Source organism: Topomyia yanbarensis, chromosome 2, assembly GCF_030247195.1.
Source record: "Topomyia yanbarensis strain Yona2022 chromosome 2, ASM3024719v1, whole genome shotgun sequence".
NCBI lineage: Eukaryota > Metazoa > Arthropoda > Insecta > Diptera > Culicidae > Topomyia > Topomyia yanbarensis.
The window spans coordinates 391,436,570-391,454,813 of NC_080671.1; the positions used below are offsets into that span (position 1 = coordinate 391,436,570).

Below are 18,244 nucleotides of genomic sequence, written 5' to 3' on the forward strand. Positions count from 1 at the left end.
TCTAGTATATATGAGCCATGTTTGGAACCATTTTAAAATTCAAGATTGCAACAACACGTTGAGGAAAATTTTCGGTAACCCTAGTAACGGCTTGACGAGTCGAGGATGCAAAACGATGTTTAGCGTCACTTTAAACTTCCACTTTATGAGTTCTGAACAGTGGGACAGGAAGCTATTTTCAACGATCAGAACCTTTCCTACTCTGAATATGCAAACTAATGGTTTGCTGTCTTCGGTAAGGTATCTTGGGTGAAATTGGACTACACTTTGAAGCACTGAGATAAGTCGAAACTGATCTAGATAAGCTTTGTCTTTTGATAGAAACATATTAGCAGAAAACTTTCTCTTGCAAAGATAATTTTTTTTTCATTTGCGACATATGCTCTGACGACACACATACTCATTCCAAAATATCAGCTGTGGTAGCCGTGAGATTTTTTTAACGATAACAACTTCCGTTGTACTGAACGAAATGTTTTAATTTTTCTACTATGTTACAAGATTCTTGTGTTGAATATTAAAATTATTTTTTTCGTTGATCGATTCTATGAATAACAAAAAAATGATGTTATGAAAGCAGTCCTTAACTGTGCCCTGATTGGTGGGTGGGTGATTGGGAGAATTTTATTGCATTTTTATTGATTCTGATATTTAATTTTAAGTGTACGGTTCAAAGGAGGGGAAAGTGATTTCCCCTTTTTAACTGGAACCCCTCCTACTATGACTACTACTACTCCAGAATGAATATGAGGGATTCCATGAGAAACCGGCCGACCGCAAAATATGACCATCGCAGATTCGAACGAAACTTTGCAGGTGTTTTCGGTGTATGAATCTCCATGATATTCTCTGGCAATTGGAATATTTTGATACAAGAGCAATTTTTCAAAAGGGCGTAAACGTTTCTACGCGTATAAATTTCAATTTTTTTTGTTCGTTCACTGTATTTTATACAGCAAAACTATATGAGAACGAGTTACAGGGTATAAATACTTCTATCCAAAAAAAATTTACACTGAAAAAAATGTGTCATTTTTCAAAAAAACAAAAATTTATGTTAAAAATTTAAATTGCGAAAAAACCCATTTTTTTAATTTTTCTATTTTGTCTACGAAAACCTAAAGAGAAAAGAAACATTTTGAATGTGATTGCATGATGGAGAACTTATCGGTAAAAAAGTTTTTCTAACAATAACTTCATACATGTTTTAAAATTTCATACTAATTGACATACAAAATTGTAATTTTATCACAGAATATAATTCTAAGAATCATTTAAAATCAAAATGCATTTAACAAAAATCTTCCAAAATCCGATAGTTTTCGAGATATTTGGAATTTTGCTCCATCAAAAACAATTAATTCCTGTAATTAAGCTCCTTTCAAAAGTTATTCGCGTTAACCCATCATAAAATGTCAAAAATCTAATGTTTATCGTTTTAAAGACGTAAAAGCAAATTTTTTAGTGTATTTGGAGCATGGAGAAGCTTTCAATAAAAAAGTTTTCTTAACAACAACTTTTGACATATTTTTATAATTCATACTATTTGCAGTCAAAAATACAATTTTCTTTTTGAATATGATTCTAAACGCCTTTTTAAATCGAAATGCTCATAACAAAAATTTTCTGAAATGTAGTATTTCTCGAGATATTTTAACTTTTGTTTTAACAACACAATTATTTTGTTTTATTACGACCTTTTCATAAGTTATTCGCGTTTCTCCAACAACAATAATAGGTTTTTCAAAAGGCCCATAAACTTTCCTACAACTTTTTCTTTGGCATCAAGGCGATATTGTAAACCATTTGAAAGCTACATGAAAGTAACAAAAATATTATTTAACCATAGGGTCAGATGATTAAACTATATAGGGTGATGAGCCCATTATCGCTATGTTTCTATTATCACGCTACCCATTCGAAGCCGTTGGTTAGAGCAGTGTCTGCCATCTTTGTTTAACGCATTGAATCAAATGGTAGCGCAACAATAGGGGCACTCGGTTCGTGTTTTCGTTGCGCTCAAACACGAGAATTTCACTGTTTTCAGCGCATGTATGTTATTATCTTGGTACTTAACAACGAAGCAAAGCTGTTGATGCCAATTTGTACGCATTCCATTGTTTGTAGGCCGAGTAATTAATGAATCAGTGCGGCGCCCTCCTTAGTATGGTGAAAATAGGCACTTCACCCTAGTTGAATCATATTTTGGTTGCTTTCATGTAACTTTCAAAAGATTTCCAATATCGCCTTGATGTCAAAGAAAAAGTTGTAGGAAAGTTTATGGGCCTTTTAAAAAAACTATTATTGTTGATGGAGAAACGCGAATAACTTATGGAAAGGTCGTAAAAAAACAAAATAATTGTGTTGTTAAAACAAAAGTTAAAATATCTCGAGAACTACTACATTTCAGAAAATTTTTGTTATGAGCATTTCGATTTAAAATGGCGTATAGAACCATATTCCAAAAGAAAATTGTATTTTTGACTGCAAATAGTATAAATTATAAAAATATGTCAAAAGTTGTTGTTAGGAAAACTTTTTTATTGAAAGCTTCTCCATGATCCAAATACACTGAAAAAGTTGCATTTACGTTTTTAAAACGATAAGCATTAGATTCTTGAGATTTTATGATTGGGTAATGCGAATAACTTTTAAAAAGAGCATAATTACACGAATTAATTGTTTTTGATGGAGCAAAATTCCAAATATCTCGAAAACTATCACATTTTGGAAGATTTTTGTTAAATGCATTTTGATTTTAAATTATGCTTATAATTATATTCTGTAATAAAATTACAGTTTTGTATGTCAATTAGTAGGAAATGTAAAAACATGTTTGAAGTTATTGTTAGAAAAACTTTTTTACCGATTTTTTCTCCATCATGCAATCACCTTCAAAATGTTTCCTTTCTCTTTAGGTTTTTAACAAAATATAAAATTTTTAAAAAAATGGGTTTTTTCGCAATTTAATTTTTTAACAGAAATTTTTATTTTGTTGAAAAATGACACAACATTTTTTTCAGCATATAGTTTTTTTCGGACAGAAGTATTCATTCCCTGTAACTCGTTCTCAGATAGTTTTGCTGTATAAAATACGGTAATCGAACAAAAAAAAATTGAAATTCATACACGTGGGAACGTTTACGCCCCTTTGAAAAGTTGCTCTTGAGTCGAAATAATCTTATTACCTATGGAAAATGTTTAGTTTTCCATGCCGGTGAAATGTGTAAAGTTTCATTGGAATCTAAGATAATCGGTCATGATTTTAAAGATTTTCGGACGGATCTTCGTGGAATTCCTCATATGTTTCATGATCGCACGAGAGCGGGCCTCCGCATGTTTATAAATACGTAAGTGATAATGCGTTGACTCAATCGCAGGAACGTTTTCATGATTGCGAGATCATGTGCGTAATTAATGGAAATTATCGTGTTTGCGACGGTGTATTATCGCAAAAAGCTCGAACGTTTGTATGTTAATGAACGCGTTCTATTTATCGTGTGGGCATTAGTACATCGCGTAGTTTCGTATTTTCTATGACGTTTCTACAACCGCGTGGTCATTTGCACATTCCCGTGGCTTTTGAGTTGAACCTTCAAGCAACCCTCTGTTAAAGATCAATATGAAGATCTACAATTATATTCAATAGAATATGGCTATATTTTTAGCCGCATTAAATGTAGAGTCGAGATTAAACAAGTAATCATAAAATTGGTTATGAAGATGCGTTTTGAGTTTCTCTTATCAGCATTCGCCACTAACTTAGTGACAGGACTAAGCTATTGCCTGATTGACGCTAGCTTCAAAAACGAAAACACTAATTGTGTTTTTAAGCAAACCTCTAGTTCTGTGTGATGTTCCGCAAGAAATTGTTTCAGAAATGATTCAGCTGATGAGCCAAACCAAGGTTCGATCTCAATAATTCTCATATCATGGGATATCACGCAGGATTAGTGGTGCTCAGAAACACGAAGTGTTTTCGTTTTTGGAGCTCGCGTCAATCCGCCGCTCGCTTGGTCCTGTCACTAAGTTAGTATGTAACGGTTTGTTCGTGCACACAACGTCGGCAACTTCAGCGCCACTTCCGTAAGGAAGGCTGCCGACGCAAGACGGTAGTCCGGCCAGAGACTCTAACCACGGGCGGGTAAATGAAAGTGGCTCAAACACAATGTCTCATTCGACTTTCCCGAACGCAAAAAAGAGCAGAAGACTAAATCCGAGTAAGAGATCGAAAAGGTAAGCTAATCGCGGGTTCAAATAAACACGGGTAAACTAAATTAAAATCTACGCGTTCGCCTTAGGGAGAGATTGCCGGTGACCTTTAAGCTTGAGAGGAGTAGCGTTTCACTTCATGATCACATTGTGTATTTTCAGTTGGTTTACATTTGTTCTAGGTCCCGGGACAAGCTTTACTCCTACACTTATGCTAACTCATTAGCCTAGCATCGATCTGACCTGCAGTTGGTGAACGGCGGTAACGGGAACTGGTTGGTGACGTTGGCGGTGGTATCTGGAACTGATTGGTGACGTTGACGGCGGTAACAGGAACTGGTTGGTGACGGTGACGGCGGTAACTGGAACTGGTTGGTGACGTTGACGGGCGGCAGGCGTGAGCGACCGCGTGCGTCGATTTTCGATGAACTTACGCAGAATGTTTCAGTAGGCTGCTCGATTCGTAGCAATCATCCCCGAATTTGTACCATACAACAGCTCGAGTGGGTGATGGTGTCTCCGATAGCTTCGTGACAGGTTTGCTATGTGCCGCCAGGTGGCACGTGGAGAGTATAGTTCTGACGTTGCACGTAATGCTCGGCGGGTGGGTTATGTTGCCGACCTTCTATGCGACGATGTGTTATGTAGCAACTGTATTTTCCGACGAGGGGCGCTCTGAAGCGTACGCGCCGAGTTGTCGGTTCTACGAGCCCCAACAAAAAACCCACGTTGGCGCGGGTTTTCAACCTGGTCAACGTGATCGATTAGATGAGATAACCTACTTTTCTGCTCATGTCTTACCTGACTATCTTGGTACAGACCGCACAATTCGGACTGATTGGCTACTTTGCTTGCCTATTTCACTGGTTTAAGCTTTCTTATGAGAACGGCTACAATAAAATAGGTTTTAGCCCTATGTGCCTAGCACGTGTTTAATGACATCGGTCGGAATTTAGCTCACCTTACAGAAACAGTAATCTTTTGCACCGTAACCGTGCTCTACACAAATATTGTCAAGTTTAGCCGTACCGTAAGAGAAATATCACCTCGAAATTGTTTTAATTAATTCTATGGCTAATGGTTTCACTCTATCTGACCGCCGTGTAAAGGGATCGACAGTCTCCACTTAAGTGATCTGATCAGTCTTTTTTGAGACAATTAGTGGCGTGATCTTGGGAAAACAAAAGCATTTTCCTTCTCGCTCAGTCCCATCGGCATTTGTAACTGATCCTTCTACGGGTGGGAAAAACGAAGGGGAGTGCGTGGAGCAGATCTCGGTGATTTAAATTTCCATCAGCAAGACAGTCTCCCGTTGACGGATAGATGGCACTGAAAGTAATGCTGTCAGTCGTATGCACAGTGGGCTAATTAATATCGTTACATACTCGCGCATGCTAATCAAATAAAAATTTTGAAATTTGAACAAAATTTCAAAATTTTTATTGCGTTATATTTTAATTAACGGAATAATCATTTAGAATGTAACAATAAGTTTGGCTAAAATTTCTATCGTTGAATTTGTATTCTCAAATTACGCAGAACTCTACCAAAACATTGGATAAACTATCTGTACTCGGCTTGACTATGCTGTTCTGCTTCCCCTTTTACTACCTTTCCATGTGTTCATTCATGCGCTCATGTGAACCTACCAATCATTCTAACAAAATCCGATTACTTCAAAAAAATTTGAAAATTTGCTAATCCTAAACCAAAAATGACTCCAGAAATATCTGGAAAAATATTCATTCCGAAACCGATAACTCCAATTGATAAATTGGAAACATATTTTTACTAATCCTCTCGAGAGACTTTACTGATCTCCTTCCATTCGCTCCTTCTTCAACGCCCTTTTCAAATCTTTATAGCAGAACAACACGTCAAAGCGAATCAGACGCTTTCAGACGTTACAACATACTGGATTTTACGGTGCGGGTATATTTCGCGAAGCTGTCAAATGTCAACATAATTTGGCATGCAAACGCAGAAAACAAATTAACTAAAACCAATTTGATACGGAAAAACTACGAACAGATGCAAATTAAGATATTTTCGGTGGGCTATTCTGTCGGTAAGTGGTTAATTAGTGGCGGTGGCCTTATTACTGGTGGTTTAACTTTCCGGAGCTTAACTATATGGTTGTCAACAACGTGAGGAAACAGCGGACTGACATCTCGAACGTTGGACGTTTTGCCGTAGCACCTCAGTGAGTGTTTTATTTAGGCTTGTGCGATTGTTTTTGTGCATCCCGGCAGATGCACCGTCATAGCTTAACTTTGTTTACTGGAAGTAGCCGCGGTTGCAGGCCACGGTCGTTACCTACGCTCGCTTCAGGAAGGAACCGTGGAACGTTCCAGGAATTCGTTGCCCGGTTTCATCTTCCAGCACATACGTGTTTGTACCCAACTCGGATCGAATCCGCGCTTTGGAATATTTATTTCCAAATTTACCGACGAAATGCTTCGATTTATCGGACAGGTGTACGTTTCGTTTGTATACAAAATCGCCGGCTCGGAATTTGTGTTTCTGGTTGGACCGTAAATTGTATGGTTTTGAGTACCTTTCGTACGCTTTGTGGAGGTTATGTCGCACCAACTCGTACAACTTCTGGATATTTTCACTGCGTTGGGGGGAGTCATAGTGGTTTCCGTCATCTGCTTCTCGAAGATGTTCGTATTCTGTGCCACTGCTGACCATATTTCTACCGAAATTTATGAAGTAAGGTGTAAATCCTGTGCTCTCATGGACGCTCGTTCTAATAGCCATTGCAATTGTCTGGACTGATTCGTCCCAGTTACGATGATCCGGTTGCTTGTTCAAAGCACATCGAATAGCGGTGACGATGACACGGTTTACTCGTTCGGACGGGTTAGGGCTCGGGTGATACACTGCCAAATTCCATTGGGTGACCCCGTAGGTTTTCAGGGTTTTCCGGAATTGATCTGACAAGAACACCTTCGCGTTGTCCGTAATGCATATGGACGGGGCTCCAAATAGGTTGAACACCAGGTTTTCCATAACCGCACAAACGGCTGGGGCGGTGGCGGATTTAAGACATTGGACTAAGACAAATTTGGAGAAAAAGTCGCAAATGACTAAAATCCACACGTTTCCCTTTTTCGTTCTCGGGTAGGGTCCAAGGAAGTCCATCGAAATCATCTCCCAAGGTCTCGTGCAAAGCTTAGGTTTCCCACAGGGTGGGCGTACGTTTTGATTCGGCACTTTCGATTCTTTACAAATTGGACAACTATAGCAGAACCGCTTAATTTCAGTGGCCATGCGAGGCCAATAATACCTTTCCCGGACCTTTTCGAGAGTTTTCAAAAAACCGAGATGGGCTTCATTGTGAATTGCTTCTATTACTTTTTTCCGATCTGCTTGAGGTAGGACTTGTTTCCATCGGTAGGCAGGGTCCTCTAACATGGATGAGTTAGTTACAAACTTGAAAATGTTTGCATCAACTATCTTAAAATCACGATATCGCTCCTGATCGCTTTCTATTACCCGTTTCAGATCTTCGATGTACGGATCGGCCAAAGAAGCTTGGACGGAGAATATCGAACGGCTTAGAGCATCCGCGGATATGTTCTCGGAACCCTTTTTGTATTGCAGCTCGACGTCATACTTCGATAGCTTTAGCGCCCATCGAGCGATTCGAGGACTTTTTGACTCAATGGACATCGTTTTCAAGAAAGTCAGACTCATTGCGTCGGTTTGCACAACGAACCGATTTCCCTCCACGAAATGCCGAAAGTTTTCGATGGCCAGAAGGACCGCTAAGCACTCACGCTCGGTGGCACTATATTTTCTCTGCGTACTGGATAACTTCCTAGAGAAATAGGCGATGCATTTTCGCTCCCCGTTCTGGATCTGCACTAGTACGGCACCGATAGCAACGTCTGAGCTATCCGTTTCAATAATGAAGTTTTGTGAAAACTCAGGGTTGGCCAACACGGGTGCCGATATAAGCACCTCCTTAAGTTTCCGTAGTGCTATATCACCTTCGGACGACCACTCAAACTTCTTACGTCCCTTTTTCAATAGGTCAGTGATTGGCGTAGTTATGTCGGAGTAGTTACGGATAAATTTCTGATAAAATCCGGCGAGACCAAGAAGCCTGCGTACCTCTTTAACTGTCCGGGGTGCTGGATAATCGAGGATAGGTTGGATTTTTGCGCTGTCGGTCGATAGACCTTCTTCAGAAAGCACGTAGCCGAGATAGCGAATACTTTTTTGGCAGAATTTGGATTTTAGGATGTTAATTGTGAGACCGGCCTTGCGCAAACGAGCCGCGACACACCGAATCAACTGAAGGTGCTCCTCAAACGACTCGGCCGAGATGATTATATCATCCAGATACACGTAAACGAAGGGTTCCAAATCATGTCCTATGACCTTCGCCATCAAGCGGGACATCGTTGCTGGAGCGTTAATCAAACCGAACGGCATAACCTTGAAACGGAAGAGGCCTTTGTTCGTCCGGAATGCGGTCATGTTTTTCGCCTGCTCATCTAGTTCCACCTGATAATACGATTCGGTAAGGTCAATTACTGAAAAGAAGCGGGCTTTTTGAATCCTTTGCAGTATCTGGGTCATATTCGGGATTGGAAATTCGTCCTTTTTGGTTACCGAATTCAAACGACGAGAGTCTAAACAGATCCTCCACTTTCCGTTTGGCTTCTTAATTGGCAGCAATGGGTTCAGGAAGTCCGCGGAATGGGTACACGGTTCGATTACATCGAGATTCTGCAAACGCTCCATTTCAGTGTCGATCACAGCTTCCACCGTTGGTGACCATTTATAGGAAGGGATCCGTTTTGGAGTCGCTCCAGTAAGTAACTCGATTGAATGTTTGATCAACGGAGTTCGACCTAGTTGGCCTTCTTGGGTGATCGGGAGTTCTTGTATTGCCTTGAAGAGTTTCGTTCGTTGATCGCTATCAAGTGCATGTTCCGTCTCCAGATCACTTGCATCAAAGGGTCTGTTAGGTATTTCGACGGTTGGCATCTCCAAACTTTCATCTTCCTCGATCGATGGAGTAATGGCGACGGGCTCGCTAGAGGGTACAAGGTGAAAACAAATGTGACCAGTATCTTCTCCAAAATAGTCTTCTATATACGCTAATTCAAACCTTTCAGTTTCAGACTTACTCTCTGCTTCTGGAGCTCTGGGCTCATCAACCAATCGAAAATTGAACGCTCGAAGGAAGTCAATACCAAGAATTAAATCTTTCGATATTTCGGGGACTACTAGCGTTGGGATCACCTTGGTGATGGATTTATACCGATATGGAACATTTATGTATCCAAGACAAGAGTATGGCGTTCGATCAGCTGTCAGGATTTTTAAGTTGCAAGGCTGGATTTGTAACCCCAGTCGATCAATCAGCCGACGTGAGCTTATAATTGACACACTTGCTCCAGTGTCAGCAAGTCCTTCTACTTTTACATCAAGTATGGATACAGACAAATGAGGGCAACGTCTAAAGGTTGTGTTGATTAAATAAATCTGTTGTGAATGTGGAAAATTAGGACGGGGAACCGCTGCGAGAGGAGGGGTTGGAGAGAGGTTCCCGGAGATCTCCTCCTCTACCCGTTTTTTGGATTCGTTTCCCCGACGGGACGGAGGTTATGTTGTTGGGGACATCTAAATGCGGTAGTTTCGGGATGACCACACATGTGGCAGAAAATCGATTTGTGCTGATCGCATTCGCGCCACAGATGACCTATTTTCCGGCAATTCCAACAGATCGGCTGGCCTGGAGTTTCGGACCTACGGGACGGGTCGGGTTTCCTGAATCCACGCTTGACTTGGATTGCCGCTACTTCGTCCTCCTCAAGACCCTCCTCATCTATCACGATCTCATCGTCATCAAGTCGTATTTCGTTGACGCTATTTCCTTTCGCAGAAGTCCGTGGGTTGTACGAATGGCCTTCCAAGGTGTCAAAACGATAGCACAACTGGGCTAGATGATCCATAGAATTTACTCGTTCCAACGCCAGTCTTCGTTTATATGACATTTTCATATTTTCCACGACAATATCAAACTTTTCCTCTTCAGGCATTTGCCGTATCAGCCGTTGAGACAAAGTTTCAATATCGGTTAGGAACGCACTGAACAGCTCATTCGGTCTCTGCTTTCTGTTGCGCATTTCTTCCTTAGTGAAACGATCTCTGTTGGGGTTGTCGTATCTTAGCCTGAGATAATAAATCAAGGTTTCCCATGAATCGAATTTCGGTTCGTAGGCCGTATACCATACATACGCATCTTCTTTGAAAAGTAAATGGGCATGCGTTCTAAGTTCATCCTGACTAATCTGATAAGACCGGCATAATAAATCTAGCTGCCGAAGAAAGTCAATTACCGGTACCGGGTTTGCATCTCCAGCAAATTTCGGCCATTTTTCCATGATGTTGCAAGTTTGGTGGGGTAACCTTCGGCGAGCATAAGGTTGAGACAATCCAGCTATTGGGGATAACGGAGATGGTGTTGCAACTGGGGCTGCATAGGTAGCCGAGTTATTAGGACGACGCTGAAAGAGTCCAGGGTTGGAAGTCGTCTCCGGCGTTGAAAAGGTTGGTAACGTACTCCGGTATCTGTCGCTAAATATTGGCGGAGTATATGGGGTGTTCCCACGTCCTGGGTGGCGATCGGAACCTGGTCGAGGCAGTTGTAAGGGTGGCGACAGAGTCTGCGGGGCGTCTCTCTCCAATAGTTGTGTGGGATGCCCTGCTCGAGGAGAACTCACCAGCTCTGGATTGCGAATGCCAGCATCAGCCATCTGACGTGCTAAGCTGTTAACGATCGTATCTCGAACAATTGGCCGCTCCGAACGAAAATTTAACAGGTTGTTCACGTATGTTTGCACATAATTTTCAATGTCCGAGACGTGCACGTAATTCAACAAATTTCTATTTTCATTTCTAGTCATCCCTACTGACCTAGTGTCCTGATCAGGGGCCTGTTGTGTCTGAGAAACATTTCCCGCTTCAGAGACCAGTAAATTGTTATCCAGCTCAATATTTGGTCCTACTTCATTGATCGCAGGTCTTGCACGGGAAAATCTCGATAAAGGTGGACTCAGCGAACGATATCCGGGCAAGAGTGATGATTGAATGGACGCAGTTGGGCGTACTTCGGGGTTTAAATTCGCTAGCCATGGTGTGCCTGCGGATGACACTAATTGCACGTCGGCGTTCCGAACGGGTAACGATAGAGATCCGAAAGACCTAACATTGATGGCTGTACCCGAGGGCTCTACTAAAGACGTTGTTCCTAGGTGGTCAAATCTCGTTGCCAAATTGATAGGCCCCAGATTGAACGAATATCTTTCCGATACTCCGGGAAGTTGGAACGGCGTTCGACCAGTCGCCAATGGAAACGAAGACCTGGGGGTCATAAATAGCTCACGTTGTATAGCTCTGTGACTCGGGAGAGAAGAGTTAAGCTGCGGATTGGGTAAATCTGCAAGGGTTTGCTCCAACTCTAATTGAGCTATTGAGATTCGTTGAGCTCGAAGGTCATCCGTAACTTCGAAAGTTGCGTGGGTTGATAACTCTCCTGATAAGTTAGTACTTTCCCTTCTAGGAAGGATTGTGTCGTCTGCGGTTTGCGGTTGAGGGGTTGCTACGTTTGGGAAATCAAGTTTTGTCATGTCCAGTTCAAAATATTGTAGGGCAAGTCGCAATACTATCTCCAGCAGAATTTTCTTGTTGCCTCGCTCGGTAACTGTTGATGCACTGCACCGTCGAAGTCGTCGATAGTAGTGGATCAATCGTGAACGTCCACCTAAAGCACGACCGACCTTTAATGCTTCTTCGAGGTCATGTAAACTATTAGGGATTATTTGATACTCTTGGGTGATCGAGTTCACTGATGGGTACTCGGTTAAACCCTCGCTCCGAAACCAGTTGCGCAGAATTCTTCTACCTTCCGGTCCACTATTCCCACTAAGACATCGGAGGTTAAGTTCATATTGAACTTCCTCGTCCGTAAGATCATCCGCATTTATATGAAAATTTTCCATTTAGGAATGGTAGTAAAATTTTATCGAAATATTTCTCTCTAATTTAGAGCAATAGTATATAAGAAATAACCAAGTATGCAAATGCTAACTAAATCTAATTCCAAGCTAATCCTAAGCTATATCTAACGTAACGCCTACAAACTAACTTTATATCGATCCAAACCCTAAACCAAAAAATCTACCTCCAAAACTTGAATTGCAAACTAAATTTTAGCCAAACTACAAATATTTAATCGTAGGCCCCACGTTGGGCGCCAAATGTAACGGTTTGTTCGTGCACACAACGTCGGCAACTTCAGCGCCACTTCCGTAAGGAAGGCTGCCGACGCAAGACGGTAGTCCGGCCAGAGACTCTAACCACGGGCGGGTAAATGAAAGTGGCTCAAACACAATGTCTCATTCGACTTTCCCGAACGCAAAAAAGAGCAGAAGACTAAATCCGAGTAAGAGATCGAAAAGGTAAGCTAATCGCGGGTTCAAATAAACACGGGTAAACTAAATTAAAATCTACGCGTTCGCCTTAGGGAGAGATTGCCGGTGACCTTTAAGCTTGAGAGGAGTAGCGTTTCACTTCATGATCACATTGTGTATTTTCAGTTGGTTTACATTTGTTCTAGGTCCCGGGACAAGCTTTACTCCTACACTTATGCTAACTCATTAGCCTAGCATCGATCTGACCTGCAGTTGGTGAACGGCGGTAACGGGAACTGGTTGGTGACGTTGGCGGTGGTATCTGGAACTGATTGGTGACGTTGACGGCGGTAACAGGAACTGGTTGGTGACGGTGACGGCGGTAACTGGAACTGGTTGGTGACGTTGACGGGCGGCAGGCGTGAGCGACCGCGTGCGTCGATTTTCGATGAACTTACGCAGAATGTTTCAGTAGGCTGCTCGATTCGTAGCAATCATCCCCGAATTTGTACCATACAACAGCTCGAGTGGGTGATGGTGTCTCCGATAGCTTCGTGACAGGTTTGCTATGTGCCGCCAGGTGGCACGTGGAGAGTATAGTTCTGACGTTGCACGTAATGCTCGGCGGGTGGGTTATGTTGCCGACCTTCTATGCGACGATGTGTTATGTAGCAACTGTATTTTCCGACGAGGGGCGCTCTGAAGCGTACGCGCCGAGTTGTCGGTTCTACGAGCCCCAACAAAAAACCCACGTTGGCGCGGGTTTTCAACCTGGTCAACGTGATCGATTAGATGAGATAACCTACTTTTCTGCTCATGTCTTACCTGACTATCTTGGTACAGACCGCACAATTCGGACTGATTGGCTACTTTGCTTGCCTATTTCACTGGTTTAAGCTTTCTTATGAGAACGGCTACAATAAAATAGGTTTTAGCCCTATGTGCCTAGCACGTGTTTAATGACATCGGTCGGAATTTAGCTCACCTTACAGAAACAGTAATCTTTTGCACCGTAACCGTGCTCTACACAAATATTGTCAAGTTTAGCCGTACCGTAAGAGAAATATCACCTCGAAATTGTTTTAATTAATTCTATGGCTAATGGTTTCACTCTATCTGACCGCCGTGTAAAGGGATCGACAGTCTCCACTTAAGTGATCTGATCAGTCTTTTTTGAGACAATTAGTGGCGTGATCTTGGGAAAACAAAAGCATTTTCCTTCTCGCTCAGTCCCATCGGCATTTGTAACTGATCCTTCTACGGGTGGGAAAAACGAAGGGGAGTGCGTGGAGCAGATCTCGGTGATTTAAATTTCCATCAGCAAGACAGTCTCCCGTTGACGGATAGATGGCACTGAAAGTAATGCTGTCAGTCGTATGCACAGTGGGCTAATTAATATCGTTACAAGTATCGGATTGTGATGAGAGGAACTCGAAACGCATCCTTATCACTAATTTAGTTATAAATGTTTAAACAATTTTCCCCTTAGTGGAGAAAAAATAGTTTTGTTTTAAATTTTCCACTAAGGAGAAATATACTGCCCACAATCGCAAGTCAGTCCCATAAAGATAGAAAAACCCATAGAAAATGGGAAAAATATGCAAACATGGGAAGTATAGCGTAGTAGTATTAATTGTTGATAATTGATGCACTAAGTTTATTCAAACTGAAACATATTATTTTGCTTGCAGATGTTTACAATACCGTCATTTCATTTAACCCGTGGGAGGGACGAACCAAATACCCTGTAAGATAGCATAAAAAATTCAGGATTGCCACATACAACACGAAAATTCAAAGCAGTACTACTTAGTATTAAGATTGAGAACCACTATCCTAGTCTAATATGCCTTAGTTATTATTCAAAAATGTACCAAAAAATTGAATACTGGTCAGTCCCAATACGCGTTCGTAAAAGATAGATATTTGAAACACGCGCCGTCAAGATTTGACCTTGAGCCGGAGTAATATTTGCAGAACACAGCCGTACCATTTCTTTATCGCATGAACAAATCAAGTAATTTGCGCTGAATGGTGTTGTGTGAAGAATGCTAGATTGGCTGATAGCGATAACAGCCTGTAATCATACAATTTCGGTTGCAGCCAAATTTGTGCCAGACATACATAGAATAGATCCGATCGATGGAGTACCATCTTTGGCTTGTAGTCATGTATGTACAACGGAATGGTCCACGAAATTTGTGGTTTTTATATTAAGAATACCGTGAAATCCGAAAAGAAAGCAGAAAATAATTGATATTTCATGGCAATTTCCTTTCTCCTAATTTTTAGCAAATACATTGGTAGTTACCATGGATTTATTTCTTAAGAAAAAGTACAGTTCAAAGCGATAACTAAGTCCGAATGGACCTAATACTAATCCACAAATACTTCTGGTTTTTTTTTTTTTTTAATTAATACTGCTGAGCTGAACATGTTCAGAAGATATGAAATATGAAAGATATTTAAGGAAAATTTGTCAACCCATAGCTGTTTACCTCCCCCACCTGCAACCGGATAGATATGCGTCATGTGATGTAGAATGGCACTGCGTATTCATATTGACTTGTTGCCATCGCCTGTTGGTTGGTGATAATTTAATTTCAGTTGGTGCCACTTCTGCAAACAACGACACCAGTCGGTGGCAGTGATAATGAAAATAGCTACTGAAGTGTGGAAATTACCGACATTACGCCCACCCACACTTGAAGTTGGTCGTTTGGTGTGGCGATCAGCTGGTATATGATAACTGGCGAATAGAAACTCGCTAAAATCATCCATATTGCAGTTAGTTTAACGTTCAAATGCATTTGCAGTAATGTTTATGAGCCAATAATCAATGTTTACTTCCTTCTGTGAGCGTTATTTCTACAGGTGAAATATACAATCATGCCACTATCTTATGAATCATTCTAATGGGAATACAGAAGCCCCATAGCTCCTCAACGTTCAAAGGAAATTGATGATACACAGAAGCAAATAATTCAGACGATGCTATTTAGTATGCATGGTTCAGGAGAAGGCTTGAAAAGTGGAAAATTGGGTAAAAAGCATCACCTAACTCAAAAACTAGAAAGTACCCTCCTTCCAACTTCGAATCTTTCCTGATTTCGCCATCTCCTCTTCTCTCCTACTACTCCTTCAGTTTGCTTGTCGTCCGAATCAGCGAACGATGACAGATATTTGGGTGGCAAGATAAAGTATTCAAACGGATTTAATCTTCTCTATTCCTCTTCTTGCTGCACTATCCTATTAATTTTATAATTTATTGCAATTTTTCGTTATTTTTCAGATCGCAACTTACAATTTGCTAGCTGTCCAAATTCACGTACGGCGAAAGTAGTACAGAGAGTAGACGGCTCTATAACTAATCTTTCGAGTTTTTCCTTTACCTAAATTTTATTTTTTCCGCAATAAAAAAGACTATTTTCTTCACGCATAATTTCTTACTTTGTTTTGATTCATTTTTTTCTTTCCTCGCATGACAGCGTTTCCTTGAACTATTTCACCTTTGCCAGTGGTGTCACTTGAAATGGGTTCGGCTGTCTTGCCGACTGCGGTATTACCAACTGCGGACAGTGACCGCCCAGCGCACCATGGGCCACAAATCGATTTTTTTGGTCGAAAATCCATAACTTATAAACCGTTAGTACTAGACTTTCAGTGTCTTTGGGACTAATTCTCTACAATAAGTGCTCTTCATTTTAGGGAAAACCAAATTAGGGTGGCCCTCTTGATCTTTGAAATAAAAAAATTATCTCCTGAATGAAAAAAGATAGGTGAATATGACCTTCCAAAGAAATGTAGAGAAATCAATTTTGAGTAATTTTGCTGAATATGTCGAAACTCTATCTTCAACGGTTTTTATTTTACAGCGATTTCCCTTGTTCCGTTTAGGGTGGCTCTTAAAAATTCAGTTTTTTAATATAACTTCTTTGAAGTTGATTTCTCGTAAATATCGACTTCAGACAAAAGTTAGCTCTTACAAATGCGCACATTTCTCCTTCAGAGGCCAACTCATTAACTTTTATATAAACAGAGTTATTGACGATTTTATGCTCAAAATTCGACATTTTCTAAGCTAAATAACTCCGAAGGTGGCAAAAAGCGGCAATCAATATTATTACCATCTGATAGTACTTTAAAAACACTACAAAATAAGGGGTACATGGTTTGTCTCCTAGCGACTGTTCATGTGAAATGTTTGCTTATAAACTACCTCTGTTCCATGAGCCAAAAATTGATTTTTTGTTGAAAATCCAGTTCTTATATCCCGTAAGTGCTAGACATTCAGTGTCTCCAAAAGAATTTCTTCACAATAAGTGCGCTTCATTTCGGTGTAAAAAACAGGGTGGATTTCTTGCTTTTTGGAATGAAAATAATTTCTCCTGAATAATAACAATAGAAGTATAAAGACCTACTGAAAATTAAAAAATAATCATGTTTGAGTAACTTTGTTGACAATTCCTTAAATATCGTCAGAGACATTTATTTTACGGCATTTTCCATTATTTGGTTTAGCTTGACCTTTAAAAAATAGTGTTTCAATAAAATACTTTTGAAGTAAATTTTCCAAAAAAAAATGAAATTTCGTTCTGATAAGTGCCTATTTTTTCTTTGGAGACCAACTTGTTAGTTTAAAAAACTAATATGGGATCATCCATAAATGACGTAGCATTATATGGGGGAGGGGGAGTATTGTATTTTGTGATGATGTGTGACGACAGAGGGGTAGGGGGTCATGTCGTACTGCGTAGCTTTTTTAAAGGGGACTAACTAATATCGTTTTTCATTTTTTTTATATTTTTCGTGGACAAGGGGGGGGGGGGTAATTACCGTCAAGCTACGTAATTACCAGGGGGGGGGTATTTAGAGGTTTGTGACGAAATGCTACGATGGGGGAGGGGGGTGTTAAAAATCACTAAAAAAATGCTACGTCATTTATGGATCGTCCCTATAATGATTTTCTCAGTGGTAAATTTTTTTCTGTGCGTTTCAACAATTTCTTCTCTGATAAATTAAAGTACCTTTTAATGCATAGAAAACTGCCCATTTTGAATAAAAGTGGAAAAACCCACTTAATGGGTAAAGAGCTTGTACGTCAACCTGGTTACGTTTTACCTATTGTTTCTTGTGGAAGACTTACAACGAAATACGTAAAAAATACCCATTAATGAAAATCGTCCCAGAATGAAAAATACTGAAAATTTATATTATACAACACCAGTTTTGCATTATTTCCTTCGGTGAAAAGTTTAAGAATCCTGATAGAATCTCTATCCTAAAAGCCTAAAATCAACATAAAAACTGTCACTTGACAGAATCCCTGAATCTTCCACAGCAGTCGAAATTGTTGAATTATCGCATATTTGCACCATCCTTAGTAGTCTAAACTTCCGTTTTTAATATGTAGGTTTTCTCGCTTGAAGTAATTCATAAAGGACCCATTATTAGCATCAATTAATCCATCGACGTAACCTCATCGAGTTATTATGAAATGGATAATGGATTGATATCATTGAAGTAGGAGGCTGCCAATCTATCCGTTTGATAATAGTAAAAATATTAATAATGAGAGCTGAACAGCTTGTCCCCCA

The 18,244-nt window shown here is 40.4% G+C and overlaps 1 protein-coding gene across 1 annotated transcript in view; it reads right to left on the bottom strand.

Moving 5' to 3' along the window:
- The window catches only part of LOC131684803 (uncharacterized), a 48,253-nt gene that overhangs the window by 21,811 nt on the left and 8,198 nt on the right, over window positions 1-18,244 (bottom strand). The window lies entirely within an intron of this gene.